Source organism: Canis lupus, chromosome 1 (genome assembly GCF_048164855.1).
Source record: "Canis lupus baileyi chromosome 1, mCanLup2.hap1, whole genome shotgun sequence".
Taxonomy (NCBI): Eukaryota; Metazoa; Chordata; class Mammalia; order Carnivora; family Canidae; genus Canis; species Canis lupus.
The window spans coordinates 77,083,401-77,107,142 of NC_132838.1; the positions used below are offsets into that span (position 1 = coordinate 77,083,401).

The window sequence follows — 23,742 nt, forward strand, 5'->3', positions numbered from 1 at the left end:
AGGATCAGGTGGTCTGGTGTATTCCCTTATCTCTGATTTCTGTACATGTCAGCATTTTTGGGATTTCTGTGAGCCTGATCACATAGCCCCCTATCTATCTCTCCCTACCTAGCCCTACCTGTCCCTTACTCACTAGTGTTTGGAGAGAGACAAGTGCTCGGTCCCACACTGCCATCCTGAACTGTCAGCTGGTTATTGGTCACCTCTGCCTGGAAGCCACACAACAGCTCACACCAGATACATCCAACTTAATGGATGCATAACTATGCTCATGTTCTCTTCCTTCCTCAAGTCCCAAACTCAAAGCTATTCCTGCTCTGACTTGGTTAGTGACATTACCATTGACACAGTTTCCCAGCCAGATACCTGGAAGCCGGCCTTGCCCCTTTACCCCTTCCTGTGCTCCCATCCACACACTCACCAGAATCCATTCCATTGCAGAAGGTACTCTGCCGTTTGCCCCCAGCTCTCCAGCCTGCTGCTACAGCTTCGTTTCAGGACCCCGTTTCTCTTGCTCAGAACATAGCAGTCTATTCCATATTGATAAAGGACGTGAGAGCAGAGCAGTATCTGATGGGTTCTTCCCTGATCTCTCTGTCTTGGATTTTCTACCTTTATTTAGAAATCATCACCAGCAGCCCCAACAGACAGACAGAGGGCTCTGCCTCTCTGCCTCTCTCCTGCTCCCTTAGGCATAGCTTGCATCAGCTGCTTATTTAGAGATGCCATGCTTCTCGGTGTATGAGACCGCCAGGAAAACAGATGGATGAGCCCTTCTGCTCGAACGTTCTGCAGCCATGGAGTTCCTGCAGAGAGTATTCTCTTTCCCCACATGGGTGCTGTGGAGAGCCCAGCTGCACGGCTTGAATTCTGTTCTGTTTGCAACTATAATTCTCCAGAGGGTTTTCATTTGGCTTTTCTCCTGCCACTACATGGCAATGCCTGGCCCCACCGAGCAGTGTTCTCATTTTAAGGCAGGAAACATTCAGTGACTGCCTCTATCTGATAAGGGGAACAATAAATCTATGAGTATCCAATATGCCAAAGCATCTTATATATATTCAGAGTTTTTTCATGTCAATTATCATAATTTGACACTCATGATTTTTTCTTTCAAATGGATAGGACAGACATGGTTGCCTCACTTTACAAATGAGGAAATTGAATTCTACAGTAATTGACTATCTAGCCAAATAGCTCTGTTCCAGTGGTGGGAAGTGCCTCCATTTCTCCTTACTGTACACCCAAGAATATACTCATCATATCACAAATAAACTATTAAAATATTTTATATCATTATTATATTGTTATTATGTCAAAAAATATTAGAAAAGTTCTCTATGGTATGTAATAATCCCAAGGACTCTTAATTATGGGTAAAGTTAAAAAAAATTATGGGTAAAGTCTAAATTTCTGACAAAGTACATTTAAATTATGTAATACTTTTTAATTATTTTTTTTAAATATATTTTTTTAAATTTTTATTTATTTATGATAGTCACAGAGAGAGAGAGAGAGAGAGAGGCAGAGACACAGGCAGAGGGAGAAGCAGGCTCCATGCACCGGGAGCCCGATGTGGGACTCGATCCCGGGTCTCCAGGATCGCGCCCTAGGCCAAAGGCAGGCGCCAAACCGCTGCGCCACCCAGGGATCCCTTTAATTATCTTTTTAATTGGAGTTAACAGCTACAATTTTAGTGAATCTCTACAACTATTTTAACTAATAGCCAAATCCACTATGCTTGTGAAATCAAAACAGCTAAGGTCGGGGATCCCTGGGTGGCGCAGCAGTTTAGCACCTGCCTTTGGCCCAGGGCGTGATCCTGGAGACCCGGATCGAGTCCCATGTCGGGCTCCTGGTGCATGGAGCCTGCTTCTCCCTCTGCCTATATCTCTGCCTCTCTCTCTCTCTCTGTGTGACTATCATAAATAAAAAAAAATAAAAAAAAAAAAACAGCTAAGGTACTCACGTATTGATGATACGTGACCAACTAATAGCCAAATCCACTATGCTTGTGTTATCAAAACAGCTAAGGTACTCACGCATTGATGATGACAGAGTAGAATAGTTAGCATTTATTAAGTGCTTACTACTTATCAGGCACCCAGTTGCATAAGTGCCGACATCACCATCATTTTACAAAGCTGAAAACAAATGTATTTCAATAAGCTTGTATAACTTTCCCACAGTTACAGGTATGGTCAGGTAAACTCTAACAACCAGCAATACTGCTTCCCTACTTTTTGGGGAGAATGAACTAGAAATGCTTGAGACAGATGGTTGACAGAAGGAAGAGAATCCAGACTGTTTAAAATCCTCACTGTCTTCCCCTTGAGTAGTTAAGGGAGAGAAAGGAATGAGCACCCACCATTGGGGAAAAAATTACTAATACTTCTTGAATAATTCTATGTCAGGCACTGATCTCAGCTTGCCACCTTAATCCTCGCAACAACCCTCAGAGGTAGGTACTGCTTTTGCTTATTTTACAGGCATGGAAACTGAGGCTCAGAAGTAATGAACAGTCCTGTCAGGATTAGAACCCAGAGCCTGTGCTTTAAACCTTGCTTTCTACAAATGCATAAAAAGTTCCAGTTCATTGACCAGGAACCAGCACTATACCAGGCAGCTGCTATGCATGATCTCATGGTCTGAACAACCAGGAGAGGAGCACTGTCTCCATGTTACACTTGCACCGGACTCCAGCTTACCCAGTAGTTCTCAGTCACCCACAGCAGAGGCAAGCTTGTTCCTTTATGCCAAATCTGTGTCAGGAAGTTTGTCACTAAAGTAGACATGGAATTCAGGCCTGTGAACAGCTCTTATTGTTGAGCCTTCTCCCTCCACTTTGGCTTCTGCTTGATTTATCAGTGCTTCTGGCATCTCATTATGGAAAATCGATTCTCCTCTTCACATATCCTCAACTTTCTTTAGCCTCTTGTCACTGCTCAGACATACACTCCCGAGTCTTCAAACAGATGGATCTGACCAGGAAGAGTATTCAAGGGCGTCCAAATGCTGTGCTGTTGATACTGCTCTTCTGAGCAGAGCACCTTGGCCAAGAACAACCCTCCCTGTGTGGTACCTAGCAGAATCTTCAAGCTAGATCTGCATCCCCGCGCTTCTTTGCTTCTCCCTCTTGAAATGCTGCTGAGCCTTTGGGTAGAGTTGGGCAAGGGTTGAGAGAAATGCTAGGACAATATGGAATGCTGGTCCCACTGGGTTCTCTCTCTGTCTAAATAAAAGAAGTTCTCCAGCAGAAAGAGGATTAAAGAATCTATTTCAGATCTCTGAAAAAGTAGCATCAAGAGTGAGAACAAATACAAGAGAGGGAAAAATTTTAAATGTCTGAAACGCAGAATATTGTGACTAGTTGTAGTTAATGAAAGGAGGAGACATTTTAGAACTGGTGAGATTTGAAGCCTGAGAATCAAGGGAGAGTAACTCTTGGTGGGAAAAAAAAACAACAAAAAACAAAACAAAACAAAAAAACAGAAATAAAGTACAGTGTGTTGTTTCAGGTTTTCTCATTGCCTTCTTTGTGGGGGAAGGTCTGTTTGTTTACAGTGTGCTATTGGATCAGGTCGCATGTTGTATTAACAGAATGACAGGCACATGGATTTATCTATAGGCAAGGGGGATTTTCTTGTTATTTGAGCCTGGACCACTACCATGCAAATGAACCCACATGAATTATTGAAACTCTTCATCTGTGTCGCTACAAAGGATTGATTTATTGAGAACAGGGATTTTCTATTTGTTCTTTAGTATCCTAAAGATTTTCAGCAATTCCTTAAGATTCATTGTTGGTGGCTAGTGAGGAGAGGCCTAGTAGGTTCTATCCCAGGGCCCCACTTTTGTGTAGTGTATCTGTTTTATATATGGGGATTTTGCTCTGAATTATATCACAAATGGAGCTGCAAAGGGTTGAAAAATTCACAAGGGTGAATTTTTAGTGGTGTTTTCCTTTCAAGATTCAAATTTGGAAATTGACTAACCCCCTACTCTTTCTAGAATTGGTACCCTGGGAGGAGGCTGCCAGAGACCCCCTGGGTGGCCTGTGGAGGTGACCTCTGCTCACAGTGCACAGCTGGCTGCCACCTTTCTGTCCTTTCAAGATTTATAGTCTGGCCTATAATGTAGGATTTTACATAGTTGAGGCCCTATTGCTTACATAAACTGCTTTTTTCACTTACTGATATATGCAAGTCTTCCCCTACATTATTAAATTCCTAAATGTAATTCCTAAACATGTCCCATCACATGTGTTTAATCATTTTCCCAGAGGAAATATATATATATATATTGTGTGTGTGTGTGTGTGTATGTGTGTGGCTGTAACAAGTGATAACTCTGATGAACATCTTAGTTCAAAAGTCTTTGTCAACCTTTCCAATTATTTCTTCAGAATAAATTCCTAAAGGTGGTATTTCTAGGTCAAAGAATATACCACCTATAAAACTCAATGTATTTTGTTAAACTTCTTTCCAGAAATGCTCAATTTATAGTCCCACAGTGAAGTGTAACAATGCAGAATTTCAGCCGACTGCCCTGAATGTAATGCTTTGCCAGGAAAGAAAAAAATAGAGCATTTTTATTAGAAAATTATCTTTTGGCCACAGTCACTATTTAAAGTAGAAAAATGCATGTACACATGATGAAATTGTAGGTGTGTGAAGGAAAAAATAATGGAAATATACCAGGAAGAGTATGTGGGTCACAGTTAATATTATCAGTTGAGATTTGTTCAATCTGAAAATCAGTTACTCCCTGAGCACTTAAACTGGGGTGCAAGCACCTTTTATGCCACAGATGTACAAGTATAGGACTTTCCAAGTGCTGAGAGTTACAGTGTGACGTTTGGATGCTGCATTTAAAACATTTGGTGAGAGGTGGTACCATTAATAGCTCTCAGGCCAGAGAACTGTTTTTGTAGTCAACTGATGTTAATTGGAGCCCAGGTTCAAAGCAGGGCTTTGTCACTTACTGTGAATGTGGTCAGATTGGTTACTCTGTTTCCTTCTCTATAAGATGAAAAAAATATTGGCGTTGTAAGGATGCAGAAAATGCTCAGAGGAGCTCACCACTCCATTCATAGCTGTGCTATCCGTCTGGTAAGGCAGCCCCACGTGATGACACTTGAAGCACTTGAAATGTGTCTCGTCTGAACGGAGGTGTGCTCTGAGTGTGCAAAAGGCACACCAGTTTCAAAGATGTAGTATCAAAAAAGAACCAAAACTATTAATTTCTATTTTATTATATGGTGAAATGATCATATTTTGGATACCTTGGCTTCAGATAAAAGACACTATTCTGATTAATATAGTTTTACTGTTTGTGTCTTTTTCCTTTTTAAATGTGGCTTGCATTATATTTTTACTGGGCAGAGCTGCTCTCAAACAAAATAAAGGCCCAATTAAAAAAAAATTGTAAACAGAAATCAAGACAGTTGTGTTTCTCCTTTATGCAGTAGCCCACTTGTTTTATCCCCTGGGGGCATTTGGCTCTTAAGCTGCTGTAAGGCATTGGGGGGGCTCTCATCTGATGGTTTAGAAGAGGCTGGGGGAGGGATGATGCATAATATTTCATTGTTTGTTAGGAGAGTGAGTGAAGAGTTTATAAATAGCACCCCCCCTCCCTCCGCTGGCCCCATGCTGATCCCTCCTGAGTTATTTCTGTTGGCTGCATTAGGAACCTGACATTTGATTCATTGAGTGGGCCCTGCCTCAGTCCTTTAAAACAGAATGGAGAGTTAGTGGAAGGTCAAAGCCACTATGGTTGGTGGTGGCCACCCCGGGCCCTAACAGGCAGAGGAGAACAGAGGGAAGCTGCAGAACAACTATGGCAAAATGCTTGGTCAAGATCCAGACTCGGAGGGGCCTCCGCTTGCAAATGGTGAACCACTGTAACAGCAACGTGTTTGTCCGCCTGCTGAGACACAGCTCCAAGATCACAGCTAGAAATGCCGGTATGTGCCCTGCCCTGGGCTGGCATTCCGTGCCTGGGGAAGGTATGGGCTTCCAGCTTCCTGCTCACCCCTAGCAGCTGGCAGAGAAGCCAAGGGTGAACCTCCTGTTCGGGAGAGAAGGAGGCAGAGAGAAAGGCAGACCGAGCAAGCAAGAGCAAAGGGAAAACGGGAGGGCCTGCAGTGGGGGTCCTGACTCTTGTTGCCTGAAAATGGTGTGAAGTCATAGAGGCTAATACATCACACTCCCGCTGGCAGCCTCAGAGAGGAGACCGTGGTCGTGTGTCCCACGCAGATTGCTCGAGAAGGATGGAAGATTATGGAGAAGGCAGACTAGATGACCCAATGTGCTCCCCACTCCTTTCATTGTTTAAAGGATAAAACCTTCAAGGGTGCTTTCCTGGGTGAGGCATAACTCCCCCTTTATCTTCAAAGCAGGGCGTTACTGAAATGCAAGATCAGTTAAAGAATTGGGGGCTGTTCTGTCAATTTCCTTCTCATTGAAAATATATTCTGTGTCTTATTTTGTGGTCCTTGGGGGAAAGAGGAATTTAAAAACTCAGAACTTAAATCAGTAGAAAAGAAGATGCTGTTAGATACAGATATGTGGCTTTCACCAATTAATTAGAACAAAAGAAATCCTGAGCCCTGTCTAGAACTGGCCATACCTCATACACACATGTGGAGCTGAATTCTAAGTGAATTGAAATTAATTTGAATTTGTGTAATGACGTAGGTGATGTGTACTTACCATAAATGAGCCTTAGAAGTACAATGACACAGGATGTTTGCCTTGGCCCCAATACTCCCAGTCGCCAATCAGTGCATTTTGACATGCGTGATACAGAATTTTTTTTTTTCATGAATGGAACTGTTCTGTATTATTTCACGATATAGTTTTTTCACTTTATCATGATGTGATACTTTCCATATCAATACGTATTAATCTATATCTTTTTAAAAGGCTGAAGAATATTACGTAGTGTAACCATAATTATTTAATCTCCAAATTATTGTTGGAAAGGGGTATTTATTGGCCTTAACAAAAATTGCTGCAATGATTGTGCACACACAGGCATTTCCTATGATAGTTTCATCAAAATGTAATTGTTGGGTTGAAAGATACACACGTTTTAAATTTTGACGGAAACGGGCAAATTATACTCTTAAACTAACATTCACTCATAATGTGTGCAATGAGAATGTCTACTCCCCTACATAACCACTAACCCTGATGTAACCAGTTTCTTTTGCAAAAATGGTTAAAAGAAAAATGAGATCTTATTGCTTTGATTTACATGTCCCTTTTTATTAGTGAGGGTGAGCATCTTTTCAAAGGCAAAGTTTCATTTCCATTCCTCCTAGGAATTGCTTGTTTACTTTGGACATTTCTGTTTCCTTTTCATCCTTTCCTTATAGATTGTAGAAACTCTCTTGTAATCTGCATATTAATCCTTGGCCTTTTGTAGATATTCACTGTTTCTCCCAATTTCTTCTTAGCTTTCAATTTATTTTAATGCTGACTTTGAGGGACCGGGACTGTTCATGTGCACAGAGGACTTCTACAAGTGCAGATAATTCCAATGTTCTGTGGTCTAAGTCCACCTCTTTTATTAATGTTAGTTTTCCTCATTCCAAGATTATAAAAAGTGTTTTCTTCTTTATGATTAATGAAGAAGCTTAAACAGTTTCAATGTCAGGTCAAGTTCCCCCCACATGAATATTTTTTTTATCCAAAATTTCTTGACGGTCATGTGTACTTTTTCTGTTTGCCATTTATGAAAACATGTTGAGATTTGTGCTGGAATTGCAGTGAATTTTGGTTTAATTAGAAAAGATATGGATCTTTAAAATATTGAGTTCGTTTATTCAGAAACATGATTATGTTTCTTCATTTTCTTCAGATTTTCTTTTTTTGTTATTCAGCTATGTTTTAATACTCTTCTCGTGCAAATACTCGATATTTCTTACTGATATTTCTGAATATTATATGGCTAATTTGTGTATTTAGCTATTGTGAATGAGATTTTCCATTATCATATTTTTATGTGGTCTTGGCTTGTGTGAAGTAAACCACCTGCTTTGATCTTGCATTTGAACACCTCACTGAATTCTCATTAGTTTCCATAGCTTCTCTTTCGAAACATTTGCCCTTTCTTGTGGATAATAGTGTCACGTGAAAAGAGTGATAGTTTCGTGCCTTCCTTTCAGATATTAACAATACAGTATTTTTTGTCTTTATCATGTTGTGTTGTTGAGGGCTACCAGAAGACTGAAGAGTAGCAAGGGTTTTTTGTCACGTTGCTGTGTGATGATTGATTGTGATGACAGAGAGATTCAAGAGATGGGGTGACAGCTGCATCAGCGAGGATGCCATCAGCAGCAAGTGATAGAGAGCTCTAACAAACACTAGTTTAAATAATAAGGTAATTTATTATCACGAAGTCCAGAGTCAGGGAGGATTCCTGGATTGAGAGCCGAGGTTCATTTAATCTCTCTGCACTGCTCTTGCTGGTTGGCCAGATTGCAGTATAATTTGAAATATAGAATTGTGATAACTCCAGCTTTGTTCTTCTTTATTAAGATTGCTTTAGTTATTTGGAGTCTTTTGTGGTTCTATACAAATTTTAAAATTGTTTGTTCTAGTTCTATGAAAACTGCTATTGTTATTTTGATAGGGATTGCATTGGATCTGTAGATTACTTTGAGTAGTATAGACATTTTAACAATATTCTTCCAAATCATGACCATGGTATATCTTTCCATTTGTTTGTGTCATCTTCATTTTCTTTCATCAGTGTGTGATACTTTTCAGAGTCTCAGTCTTTAACCTCCTTGGTCAAATTTATTCCTAGGTATTTTATTATTTTTGATGCAGTTGTAAATGGGATTGCTTTCTTAATTTCTCTTTCTAATAATTCATTATTAGTGTGTAGAAATGCAACACATTACCAAATATTAATTTTGTATCCTGCAACTTTACTGAATTCGTTTATTAGTTCTAATAGTTTTTTTGTTGGGAGTTTTTAGGATTTCTACATATGGTATCATGTCAGCTGCCAGTTGTGACCATTTTACTTATTCCTTACCAATTTAGATGCCTTTTATTTCTTTCCTTGTCTCATTGCTATAGATAGGACTTTCAGCATGGCATTGAATAAAAGTGGTGAGTTGACATTCTTGTCTTGTTCCTGATCTTAGAGGAAAAGCTTTCAGATTTTCACCATTGAGTATGACATTTAACTCTGGACTTTTCATATATGGCTGTTATTACATGGACGTATGTTCCCCCCATACTCACTTTGTTGGATTTTATCATGAACAGAAGTTCAATTTTGTCAAATGCTTTTTCTGCATCTATTGAGATAATCAAAAGATTTTTATCCTTCATTTTGTTAATGGGATGTAGCTCATTAATTTGTGGGTATTAAACTATCCTTACATTCTTGAAATAAATCCCACTCTATTACCATGAATGATCCTTTTAATGTATTATTGAATTTGGTTTGCTAATACTTTGTTGAGGATTTTTATATCTATATTAATCAGGGTGTTGGCCTGTAATTTTGTTGTTGTTGTTTTTAGTATCTTTATCTGTTTTCTGGTATCAAGGTAATTCTGGCCTTATAGAATATATTTGGAAATTTTCTTTTTTGATTTTTGGAATAGTTTGAGCAAAATATGTATTAACTCTTCTTTAAATGTTTGGTAGATTTCAGTTTCTAGTTCTGAACATTTTTTTTAATTACTGATTTCATATTGTTATTAGTAATCAGTCTGTTCAGATTTTTCTTTCCTAATTTGGTCTTGGAAGATTATACTTTTCTAGGCATTTACCATTTCTTCTAGGTTGTCCAACTTGCTGGTGTAAATTTTTTGGTAGTATTTTATGACTCTTTGTATTTTTGTGATGTCAGTTGTAACTTCTCTTTCATTTCTGATTTTATTGATTTGAGTCCTCTCATTTTTCTTGATGAGTTTGACTTTGACTTAAGGTTTTATCAGTATTGTTTATCTTTTTTCAAAGGTCCACTTCTTAGTTTCATTGATCTTTTTTATTTTTGGGGGAGGGGTCTCTATTTAATTTATTCCTGCTCTGATGTTTATTATTTCCTTCTTTCTAACTGGGCCTTGTTCTTTTTCTAGTTCTTTTAGGTATAAGGTCTGATTGAGATTTCTTGTTTCTTGAAGTAGACCTTGTATCACTATAAATTTCCTCCTTAGAACTATTTTTGCTGCATCCCAGAGATTTTTTGGAACACTGTGTATCCATTCCATTTGTCTCCATGTATTTTTTAATTTTGTCTTTGATTTCATCATTGACCCATTAGTTGTTTAGTAACATGTTGTTTAGCCTGCCCGTGTTTGTGTTTTTGTCTAGTTTTTTTTTTTTTTTCTTGTAATTGATTTCTGGTTTCATGGTTTGTGGTCCAAAGAGATGCTTGACAGGATTTCAGTCTTTTAAAATACATTGTGGTCTAAGCTAGAGAATGTTTGATGTGTACTTGAAAAGAATGTATGTTCTGTTTTGAGATGGAATATTCTGTATTTATCTGTTACATCCATCTGGTCTAATGTGTTGTTGAAAGCCACTGTTTTCTGATTGATTTCCTCTGGATGATCTGTCCATTGATCCCACGGGGGTAGTAAAATCCCCCTTATTACTCATTACTGTCAATTTATGTCTGTTAACTTAAAAAACAAAAAAAAGGGATGCCTGGGTGGCTCATCAGTTAGGCACCTGTCTTCAGCCCAGGGCATGATCCTGGAGTCCTGGGATCAAATTCCACATCAGGCTCCCTGTATGGAGCCTGATTCTCCCTCTGCCTATGTCTCTGCCTCTCTCTCTCTCTCTCTGTCTCTGTCTCTCTGTCTCTCTCTCTCTGTCTCTCATGAATAAATAAACAAAATCTTTAAAAGAATTTATGTCTATTAATATTTGCTTTACATATTAGGTGCTTCTATGTTGGTGCTTAGGTATTTATTATTGTTATATCCTCTTGCTGGATTGATCACTTTATCATTATGTAATGCTCTTTTTTGTCTCTTATTACAGTCTTTCTTTTAAAGACTATTTTGCCTAAGTATTGCTATCCAAGCCTTTTTTTTTTTCAATTGCCTATTTAATGACCAATGGTGTACTAAGTTCATGAAGGTGAGGAGAAAGTAATAAAATAGAAAAGGTATATGTTTTAGTTCACTTGAATTTACATGTTACTCTTAAGGTTAAAAAATCTCAGCATTTGTTTGCTTCCATTTGCATGAAATACCTTTTTGCATCCCTTCGCTTTTGGTCTGAATGTGTCTTCAGGTCAGATGTGAGTCTCTTGTAGGTAATATATAGATGGTCTTCTTTTGTTATCCTTTCCTGTGTTTTTGATTGGAGCATTTAGACCATTTATATTTAAAGTAATTATTGATAGGTATATACTTATTGCCAGTTTTTAAGTTTTTGAATTAATTTGTTTAATTTAGAGAGAGAGCACACAGACAAAGGGCGGTCAGAGAGAGGGACAGGTGGACTGCACACAGAGTGCAGAGCCCAACATGGGACTCCATCCCATGACCTTGAGACACTACCAGAGCCAAAGCCAAGAGTCAGCTGCCCAACTGACTGAGGTACCAGGCATGCCTATACTTACTGCCATTCTAATTGTTTTCTGTTTTTGGAGTTCTTCCCCTATTCCTTTCTTTTTTCACTAGCTCTCTTCTCTTGTAAAATGGTGACTTCTTTAGTGTTATGTTTGTATTTTTTTCTCTTTAATTTTTTTTCTACCTATTATAGGGTTTTGGTCATGATGAGGTTCATACACAGTGCCCTATATATATAGCAGTCTATTTTAAGTTGATGGTCACTTAAGTTTGAACACATTATAAAAGCACTACATTTCTATTCTTTCTGCGTTTTATGTGTATGATGTCTTATTTTACTCTTTTTTTTTTAAATTTTGTGAAACCCTTAACTGAATTTTGTATTTTTTTCTTTCATAATTTTTATCTTCTAGTTATGGAATTTTCATTTCCATTTAAAGAAGTCTCTTCAACATTTCTTGTGAGGCTGGTTTAGTGGTGATTAACTTTTAACTTCTGTTTGGGAAACTGTATCTCTTTTAATTCTTAATGATTACCTTGCTGAGTAGGGTATTCTTGGTTACAGATTTTTTCCTTTCAGCATTTTGAATATATCTTGTCACTCTTTTCTGGCCTGCAAAGTTTATGCTGAAAAATCAGTGGCTAGACTTATGGAGTGTTATTTACTAGTGTAAATAACTAGTTGCTTTTTTTCCCTGCTTTTAAGATTATCTTTTTTTTTTGTTTTCTTTTTGACATTTCAATTATTAATTGTCTTGGTGTAGACCTCTTTGAGCTCATCTTATTTGAGGATCTCTGTGTTTCCTGGACTTGAATGTTTGATTCCTTCCCCAGGTCAGGGGAATTTTCAGCTATTATTTATTTCTTCAAATAAGTTTTTTTTTTTTCAAATAAGTTTTTTGCCCCTTTCTCCCTTTGTTCTCCTTCTGGGAGCCCCACAATATGAGTGTTAGCTTACTTGATGTTGTCCCAGAAGTCCCTTAATCTGTTCTCATTTTTTTTTTTTTTAAAGAGAGATAGAGAGCACATGAGCGTGCAAGCAGGGGGTGGGGAAAGGCAGGAGAGGGAGAGAGAGAATATTAAACAGGCCCCATGCCCAGTGTAGAGCCTGAAACAGGGCTCGATATTATGACCCTGAGATCATGACCTGAGCTGGATTTGAGTTGGACACTTAGCCAACTGAGCCACACAGGTGCCCCGTCCTCCTTTTTACTTATTTTTTTAATTTATTTTTAAGAGATTCTATTTATTTATTCATGAGAGACACAGAGAGTGACAGAGACAGAGACAGAGACATAGGTAGAGGGAGAAGCAGGCTCCCCACAAGGAGCCGATGTGGGACTCAATTCCAGGACCCCAGGATCATGCCCTGAGCTGAAGGCAGATGCTCAACCGCTGAGCCACCCAGGGATCTCCCGTACTCCTTTTTAAAATTCTTTTTTCTTTTTGCTGTGCAGCTTGGATGACTTCCATTACCATATCTTCTAGTTTGGTTAATAGCCATATGACATTGTACTTCTAACCTTGATGATAATGTCTAAAAGGGTTGTGTGCACAGTTTCTCAAACTAATAAGTCCATAGAACACTCTTTTCTTTTAAAAAAATTTATTTTTTATATATTCCCCAAATGAATGAGACTATGTAATGTTTGTCCTTCTTTGATTGACTTATTTCACTCAGCATAATACCCTCCAGTTCCATCCATGTCGAAGCAAATGGTAGATATTTGTCATTTCTAATGGCTGAGGAATATTCCATTGTATACATATACAGGAGAGAAAATGAGTAGGACATATCAGAGAGGGAGACAGAACATGAGAGACTCCTAACTCTGGGAAACGAACAAGGGGTGATGGAAAGGGAGGTGGGTGGGGGGTGGGGGTGACTGGGTGACGGGCACTCAGGGGGGCACTTGATGGGCTGAGCACTGGGTGTTATGCTACATGTTGGAAGATTGAACTCCAATAAAAAAAATAAAAAATAAATAAAGATTTTATTTATTTATTCATGAGAGATACAGAGAGAGAGGCAGAGACACAGGGGCAGAGGGAGAAGCAGACTCCCTGCAGGGAGCCCAATGAGGGACTCAATCCTAGGACCCTGGGATCAGGACCTGAGCCAAAGACAGATGCTTAACCACTGAGCCACCCAATGCCCCATAGAACACTCTTGAAAAAAAACTGGCAGAACTATAAGGGACACTGGTGATGCACAGAGCTGTGTTGAGCAGAGGTGCAGTAGCATATTGGAACCATGCATATATGGTTGAGACTCTTAAGGGAGAGAGTACAGAATGAGAAAATCAGAGGGCTCTTGCTCATAAAAGGGTGAGATTTTGAAGAAGACAGAGGTAACTCTGAATCATTGGATGAAAACCAAGATTTTGTGGAGTCTCAGAGATCAAGTGGTCAATAGGAGGGCAAAAAAGAACACACATTGTCTTTAGCAATATGGTTGTCATTGACAATTCTGGTAAGAGCCAATTTCAGTGGGCTGGGGTGGGGGGAACAGCTGACTGCTACAACAGAAGAACAAGGACTGAGTGAATCATCTTGAATTTTAGATATGGAAGTTGCCCAAAATGGTGGTACAATTTGACAGAGTGTCAAAATTTCAGCTACTCTTAGAGACATGACCAGGAGGTTCGTAGATAATGACCATATGTAGAAGTAAAACTGGGATGCCTAGATGGGAAAAACATTGGGATTTCTGCGTGTGTGTGTGTGTGTGTGTGTGTGTGTAAGTTTCTAGTCATCTATACTTTCCTGAGTCACTGGGATGACTCTTCATGGGTTTTAAATAGAATGAATGGGCAGCCTCCCAAGGATACTCAGAGGCATTAGGTACATTTCTCTATGAGATATTTTGCAATGTCCATGTATGAAAGTAAAAACCCTCATCTGAAAAAGTAACATCATTCTTAGGATCTTTTCTTTAAACCTGTGGGACATGAGCTTACTTGAAGAATTAAACTTTATCCCTAACAAAGGAAAGATAAAAGATTCACATAGGAGGTTAGTGGTTTACTGTCTTACCACATTTTGAAAGGCTACATCCTGCTGAATGTGGATAGAAAACATTTTAAGAACTGATAATGCACATGCAGAATGTAGTAAGTTTTAAAGTTTATTTTATCTCTAACCCAAACTGTTAATCCTCACAACAGGAAGTGATTTTTTTTTTTTCTCTTGGCTTCTATCCTGGTCATGATACAGTCACAGATCTGAAATATAATTAAGTGACTGTAAAATTTATTAGGCAAATCTTTTCAGAGTGAAAGGGAACTTTAATAATGCTCCTAGGCAGTCCCTGCATGGCTCAATCAGTTAAGCATGTGACTCTTAGTCTTGGCTCAGGTCATGATCTCAGGTTTGGTAGCTAGAGCCCAAGGACATTGGGCTCTGCGCATGGTGGGGAATCTGCTTGAGATTTCTCTCCCTCTCCTTGTGCCCCTCTCTCTACTTTATCTCTCAAATAAATAAATAGATCTTTTAACATAATGCTGCTAGGACAACAGCATACAATAGGACTGTTCTGGGCAGATCCCAGAATGATCCCCCTACATATGATGACACTGGTTTTAGCAAATGAAATTGGGTCAGTAACAAAGAAGACTCCTCCTTCTTCATTACAAAGTAAGAGTCTCTTGGGGCCTCTCAGATCCCCTTTTCTCATTGTTTGGAACAAACTTTGGGTCAGACAGGCTTGGGTACTAACTCTGCTCTGTTGCTTCCTGGCCTCCTGACTTTGGCCAAGTTACTTAACCTGAGTCTGTCTCCTCCTCTCCTTTTAGGCATGTCACGTGATCATGTACTTAGAATGTCCAGCCCTGTCAAAGTTTTTTAAAACTCTAAGCACCTTGTCTTTTCTCCGCCTCCCACATTTTTCAATAGTTAAAGGAGAAATAGCTTTGCTTATTACATATAGGTGATTGGTGCTTTTAGGGAAAGTGTATATGTAGTTTTCAGTGGGACATTTTGATAGACATAGACTAAGAAAGAGCCACACAACGCTGGAACCAGAAAGGATTTGGTCCACTTTGCAGATAAAAAGTCCAAGACAGAGAGAACTGAGGTGTGTCTAAGGACACACAGCGTTCCAGCTCAGCTGCGAACTGAATCCAGGTCCCCAGAATCCCAGGCCGTTGTTCTTCCCACTCCGTCATATTTCCTAAAGGTGGAGTGATGACCTGTTCCCTTATCCTCTCCCCCTCTTCCTTCACTCTTCTTGCCCTTGCCCTCAGTTTAAGAGTAAATAAGGCACACTTCCCAGAGCCAGTATGGCTATGTCCATCAGCATAAGGAGATTAATTAGAAGTTAGCTCCCCTCAAAAGGATGGTGGTTCTGGTCATTAGGCCACAAATATGCAACCTCCATGAGGACCTGTCAGTTTCGTGTATGTCTAACCTGTGTGGTCAACCCTTTCAGATCCAGTGTTCCCATTTAGTCACAAAGATTTTGTGACTCTCTCTCTACCATCCTGAGATGAAACACTCAGAAAACAGTCTACTCACACACACCTTTAAAAGTCAAATTAATGCTTTAATGGTAATATTAGGAAAAATTAGAAGTAATTTATAATAAAATACTAAGTCTTTCCAAAGGTTTTTCTGAAATATGACTCAACGGGGGGCAGAATGGAGTGGGATGCTGGTCCCTATGTACACACAGTGGTAGGACACAGGCATCAAGGACACTACTCATAGACACAAGGATGTGTGCTACTATGTAGGTATCTTGGTTGGCAGCCATGTGATACTCTGAACAGGTAAATAACTCTTGGCAAAACCCCCACACAAACCAAAAACCTCCAGTGGTTAGATGCCTGAAAAATTCAAATTATGTTTATCCTACCCAGACGCCTTAAGTTTAAATGAAAAATAGAGACAGGTTATAGTTTCAGATCATTGTAAGTTTTTGCTAGATGGGTAATATGTGATAGGGCATCTGAAAGTTGTGTGGGATGCACAATAAGTGTTCATTTTGTGGGACCATCCTGCATAGTCTAGGATATCTGTCAGCCCTGACCCACACCCACTGAGTGATGCTGGCCCCTCTAGTCATTGTGACTTCCAAAACTAGCCTCTATGATTTTCTAACTACCCTCCTTTCTGACAAGTGGCCATACCACTTTCTGTGTATCCCACCTCTGCATAGTTTCAGGGGCATTCTGTAGTTGGAAATCAGCACAAGGGTGACTTGGGGTGCCTTACAGGGAACCAGAGTGGTGGTTTCCAATGGTGCCATTTCCCAAAGCCCACACCAAGAAAGGCATGTTGCTCACAGGGTGAGTGCCAAGGCCAACGGCAGGAGGAGCGAGGAGTGAGCCTGCAGGAGTATCTCCTGCAAAGCAAGCTGGTTTGATTTCAGCCAATGACAGCAATTGCATTGGCAGATTCTAAATAGAAAAGTTATTGCCAACTGGGTTTAAAGTTCCTCCAAGTAATCCAAACACTACAGTCTTTGTTAATGAGGTTAGTGTAGATAAATGCAAATGACAGTTATGATATTTTCCCTAAAGTGCTTTCTCACATTTTTTTCCCCTACACACTTTTGAACCTTTCTGCAAACTCCTGAGATAATTAGGGTCACTGTTATCTTCATTTTAAGAGATTTAGTCTGGTGACAATTGTTACTATATTGCTTCATTCACAAACATCATCACACGCAGGCAAATTAGATAAAGAGCATTAGCAGTCTCTAGCTGTTTTGTACACACACAGGCTGCTGGTGATCTTAGCTGTAGCTTAGAATCAGCTTAGCTGATTCTGTTATATGTTTAGTTAATAGAGGGGCTGATTTCTGAATGTAAATGTGGGCAATACTTATTCCATTTTTACCTGCCACTAATTTTGCTGTGTACTTAAAAGATCTCTGTATTCTCACTTCAGCACTGAGATAAAGAACATTTTCAGTGATACCATCTGTCAGAATCCTGCTGCATGGGTTGTTTTGTGGTGCATGGTGTATCTTTCAGGAGCACCATCATACTGGGAATTGTGTGAATCGTGTTAGATGGATTAGGCAGTGTGCAACCTGCCTGACTGTACGTGGCAGGTGCATTGCCTATCCATCATCAGTGGCCAGTCTTTTCCATTGGTATCTTTTGATTCTTGCTATTTCACTTCATAGAGTATTTCTTCAAACTGAATGATGACAATAATGGCATTAAAACAGTTATGTTATTGTACTAATATATAATTATAATAGTTAAACTTATTGAGCATTTCTTCTATGTTAGAAACTTTACAGCTATTATGTAATTTTAACTCGGGCTGCATAGTTATATAAATTTGAAAGCTATTTCCTTTTCCTGTATTACTATCATTTCATTTCTAAAGATTTTGTCCATCATTGAGCTTTGTGACTATATTCAGGCGGCTTCTCATGTATGGATAAAGTAAAAACAAATGTAATAAATCAGTGTAGGTAAATCTAACTAACTTAATTTTTCTGGTCTCTTTGGATATTCTTGTTAGAATTCACCAGAATAGGTGTGTGGGAAACTTTAAGTATCTATCATATAAAGAACACTGAGAAAATACGGATAACCAACTATAATGTTATTCTCCTTGTACTATAAATAGTAGACTTGTTAGAAAACTGATCTACGTGTTGATAAGATGATATTGCTTCATAGTAGATCAGATTTTTGCTAAGATAGTAATATCTAATTTCTATAGCTTTTTTTTTTTTGCCATAGAGAAAACTTGTGCATCCATCATTTTATTTAACCATCACTTTAGCCTTATGAGGTATTCTAAGGAAGCAGCCTGTGTTCTAGAGAAGCATCTTGAGTTCCAAGAATATTAGCTTTAAAAAAATTATTCATTTGAGAGAGAGAGAGAGAGAGTCAGTCTAAGCAGACTCTGCACCAGGTCTGGACATGGGCCTCAGTTTCATGATCCCAAGACCACAACCGCAGCCAAAACCAACAGTTGGACGCTTAACTGACTACACCACCCAAACACTCTCAGAATATTAGCTTTTAATTGAAGTTACTTAATAACTAAAGTCTTATAAGTAAGCTACAAACTAATATAGCTTATATAGCTAATATAACACTTAAACCCAGGGTTTTCTAATATTTGTCTGGTGTCCTTACCACTCTACCCCAGTTGCCTTACTTAGTTTGAACATAAAAATGAGGGGAAAATAATATGAAGTGACTAGAAAAACTATGAAAGGAAAGAAAGCACTTATTTCCTTGCCTACTTCCTCCTTTCCAGGAAAATAAGTGAATATTTCTGTTATTGAGATGAAAGTTCTAGAATACTTGGGTGACTTTGAAACATCAGCAATTTCACTCATTTTATCACAGCAGCATTTATAGACTAGCAGCCTGTATGCCTAAAAAGACCTGCAAGCACATTTTGTGTGAGCTGAATGGGTATTTTTTTAAATTTGAGTTTTAAAGCTTTCAGATGGAGCTCAATCTGGTCAATTTTCCCCGGTCCCCACCACTCCCTATTGTCCCATACTCCTTCACATTAAGTATCTGTCTGGGCTGTGGAGGTACTGCCTTTGTGACCCTGTGTTAATTACTGTACTTATGTCTTCCCCAGAAGCTAATGGCTTTACCTTTTGCTTATGCTCTATTTTTTCTCCTTATATCTTATACTTCTCAGAGGATAAATAAATGAGGGAAGGGAAATAGGGAGCAATGGGAATAGGGATTGAAATTTTACCTAATGTGGCTAGGAAGGGTCTCATTGAGAAAGTGAGATTTGTTTAAAGACCTGCAAAGAGGGAGAGAGTGTGAACCAGTCTGGAGGAAGAGTTCTAAGCAGAGGGAACAGTGAGTGCAAAGGCCCATCAGTGGGAGCATGACTGGCGTATTTGAGGAACAATGGGGCATCTCTGTGGCTGAAATGGAGTGAACAAAGGAGAGAGCCATAGGAGGACAAGGTCAGAGAGATTAGGAGGGAAGGAGGCAACACACTGAGGAGGGCCATAGACACTCCTGCAAGGACTTGGCTTGTACTCTGAGTAAGATGAAGCCACTGGAGCAAGCAGAACAGAATGGCAGAATCCACCTGTTTTCAAAGGATCACTTCAGCTGCTCTGTTGACAGTGGCCCTAACACAGGCACAGGATGAAGCAGGGAGACCAGGTAAGATGTTATTGAGGTAACATAGGTGAGGAAGGATGGCAGCTTGGACCAGAGTGGTAGCAGTGGAGGTAGCAAGCAATAGTCTGATTATGGAGAGGTTTGAATGTAGAGATCTAGAAGTTGCTGACAGGTGTAGTGTGGGTGTGAGCAGAGGAAAGTCAAGGCTTTTGGCCTGAACAACTGGAAGAATGGAGTTGCCGTCAACAAAATACTGCGTGTGGAAACGTGAGATTTCCCTTATCCTCATTACAGGAGAAGGATGTTGGAAGTATAAGACAGAGGAGAACAGGTTGTGTCTTAGGAAAAGCCATACATGGGAAATGCTGCTAGAACAAAAAGCATGGGAGATCTGTGTGACCACAAGAGCAAAGAAAATAGCCAGAGGATGGGGATGGTCTTTCTAGAGCAGTAGTACCACTCATGTATATTATTTTCACTATTTTCCTGAAGAAGAAAGTACATTCTGGGGATATGGAATACCAGATATGTAAGGATTTAGATTTTTTTTCTTAAAGATTTTATTTATTTGAGAGAGCAAGCATGAGAGAGCACAAGTGGTGGGGAAGGGCAGAAGGAGATGAAGAAGCAGCCTCCCCATTGAGCAGGGAGCCCAAAGCAGGACTTGATCCCAGGATACCAAGAGCATGACCTGAGCCAAAAGAAGACACTTAACTGAGCCACCAAGGCATCCTGGGATTTAGCTTTTCACAGAGTCAGAACTCTTGTCATCCTCTTCCAACACGGTGAATATTTTCACCCTTCAGGCTTCATGGAGTATTATACGGTAGAAGAAAAACTATGGCTTACATTTATTTTTTAAATTTTTATTGAATCAAAATTCATGTAACGTAAAACCGTTTTAAAGTGAACAACGCAGTAGTGTTTAGTAAATTCACAGTGTTTTGCAACTAACACCTCTGACTAGTTTCAAAACATTTTCATCACCCCAAAAGGATGATGAAGCCTATTAAGTAGTCATTCGCCATTCCTCTCTTCCCTCAGCCCCTGGCAACCACCTGTTGCTCTCTGTCTTTATGGACTAACCTATTCTGGATATTTCAGATAAATGGAATCATACATTATGTAACCTTTTGTGTCTGTCTTCTTTCCTTTAGCATACTTGTTTTTGATGCTACTGTAAAAGAGATTTTTTATTTCTTTGACAGATAACTCACTGTATTGAAATACTACTGATTTTTGCGTGTTAATTTTATATCCTGCAACTTTACTGAATTTATTAACAGTTTTCTAGTTGAGTCTTTAGAATTTTCTGTTTATAAAATCACATCATCTGTAAATAGAGACAGGTTTATTTCTTCCTTTCCAATTCTTATGCCTTTTATTTGTTTTTCTTGTCCAGTCCCTCTGGCAAGGACTTCCTTCCAGCACTATGTTGGGTAGAAGTGGTGAGAATGGGCACCTTTATCTTGGTTCCTGATCTTAGAGGGAAAGCAATCATCATTGAGTATGATGTTAACTGTGGGCTTATCATACATGATCTTTATTATGTTGAGGTACATTCCTTCAAAACCTAATTTGTTAAGAGTTTTTATCATAAGTGGATATTGAATTTTGTCAGATACTTTTCTGTAGCTATTGAAATAACCATATGATTTCTTCATTCTGTTAATGTAATATATCACTGATTGATTTGCATCCCAGGTTGAACCATCCCTACATCCCAGGTATAACTCCCACTTGATCATGGTGAATGATCATTTTAATGTACTGCTGAATTTGGTTTGCTCTTATTTTACTAAGAGTTTTAGTATCTAAATTCATCAGGGATGTTAGTCTGTAGTTTTCTGGCAGTGTCCTTTTCTGGCTTTGTTAACAGGGAAATGTCAGCTTTATAAAAGGAAGCATTACAACCCATACCACAGAAATACAAAGGATCATACAAGACTATTCTGTCTCATGTAAGAATAGTTACCCCTGCTTTCTTTTTGTTACCATTTGCTTGAAATATCTTTTTCCATCCTGTCCTCTCCATCTATGTGTGTCTGTAATGCTAAAGTGAACATCCTATAGGCAGCGTATTGTTGGATTTTTTAAAAATACTCAACCATTCTATGTCTTTTGATTGGAGAATTTAATCTGCTTATGTTTAAAGTAATTGTTGCTAAGGAAGAGCTTACTATTGCCATTTTGTTCATTGTTCCTTATTTTTGGTATCTTGTGGTATCAGCAAGCTTTGACTTCTTTATCATGTTCTTTTGTGTGATTGCTACAGATTTTTCCTTTGTGGTTACCATGAAGTTTACATAAAATATCTTTTTAAAAAAGATTTATTTATTTTAGAGACAGAGAGTGGTGGGGGAGGGCAGAGAGAGAGAATTCTGAAGCAGACTCCACACTAAATCTGGAGCCTGATGCAGGACTGGATCCTTGGACACCAAGATCCTGACTTGAGCTGAAATCAAGAGTCAGCCGCTTAGCTGATCGAGCTACCCAGGTGCCCCACTTACATAAAATATCTTAAAATTATAGCATCTTATTTGAAAGTAATAACAATTTAACTTTAAAAAACAATTTTTTTTATTGGAGTTCAATTTGCCAAGATATAGCATAACATCCCGTGCTCATCCCGCCAAGTGTCCCCCTCAGTGCCCATCACCAGTCAACCCAACCCCCTGCCCACCTCCCCTTCCACTACCCCTTGTTCATTTCCCAAAGTTAGGTGTCTCTCATGTTTTGTCACCCTCAGTGATATTTTCACTCATTTTCTCTCCTTTCCCTGGAAGGTATTATGCTGAGTGAAATAAGTTAATCGGAAAAGGACAAACATATGATCTCATTCATTTGGTGAATATAAAAATTAGTGAAAGGGAATAAAGGGAAACAATTTAACTTTAATAAAATTTCTAAGCTTTACACTTTGACTTCTTTCCCTTACATTTTAAGTTATCATTATGATACATATTTTAATTATAATTACATATTTTTATATTGTGTAATAGATTATTTTAGTTATGATTATTTTAACTGTTTTTTAATTTTTTAAAGTTTTAAGTGACTTATGTACCACCTTTACCATACTACACAATCTAACTTTGACTATATTTTACCACTACCAGTGAGTTTTACACTGCCCTCTTAATGTTAATTAGAATCCTTTTATTTCCACTAAAAGACCCTCCATTAGCCTTTCTTTTTTTTTTTTTAAAGATTTTCATTTATTTATTAGAGAGAGAGAGAGAGTGAGTGAGTGAGATTGCAAGGCAGGCAGAGGGAAAAGGAGAAGCAGATATTTGCAAATATCTTTTCACATTCCAGTAGGTTGCCTTTTCCTTCTGTTGATGTTTTCCTTTGCTGTGCAAAAACTTTTCATTTTGATGTAGACCTAACAGTTTATTTTTGCTTTTGTTTCCCTTGCCTCAGAAGACATACCTAGTAAAATGTTAAGGCATAGGAGTTTTATGGTTATAGTTCTTACATTTAGGTTGTTAATCAATTTTGAGTTTATATTGCGTGTGGTATAAGAAAGTGGTCCAGTTTCATTATTTTGCATGTCCAGTTTTACCAGCACCATTTATTGAAGAGACTGTTTTTTCTCTGTTGTGTATCTTGCCTCCCTTATCGATGATTAATTGACCATTTAAGTGTGGGTTTATTTCTGGGCTCTCTATTTTGTTTCGTTGATCCATGTGTCTGTTTTTGTGCCAGATTACCACAGCTTTATATTATATTTTGAAATCTGGAATTGTGATAACTTCAGCTTTGTCCCTTCATTAAGATTGCTTTGGCTATTTGGAGTCTTTTGTGGTTCCATGCAAATTTTAGGATTATTTGCTCTAGTTCTGTGAAAAATACTGTTTGTATTTTAATAGGGATTGTATTGGATCTGTAGATTACTTTGGATAGTATGGACATTTTAATGATATTCTTCCAATCCATGAGCACATGATGTCTTTCCATTTGTTTGTGTTGTGTTCAATTTCTTGTATCAGTGTTTGGTAGTTTTCAGAATACAGGTCTTTTATCTACTTGGTTAAGTTTACTTGTAGGTATTTTATTCATTTTGGTGCAGCTGTAAATGGTATTTAGTGCACATAGTAAATGGAATTGTGTTCT

At 38.6% G+C, this 23,742-nt stretch overlaps 1 protein-coding gene across 4 annotated transcripts in view; it reads left to right on the forward strand.

Annotated features, from left to right (window-relative positions):
* Positions 1-23,742, forward strand: part of FRMD3 (FERM domain containing 3) — a 292,382-nt gene that overhangs the window by 256,020 nt on the left and 12,620 nt on the right. The gene's annotated exons all lie outside the window — the stretch shown is intronic.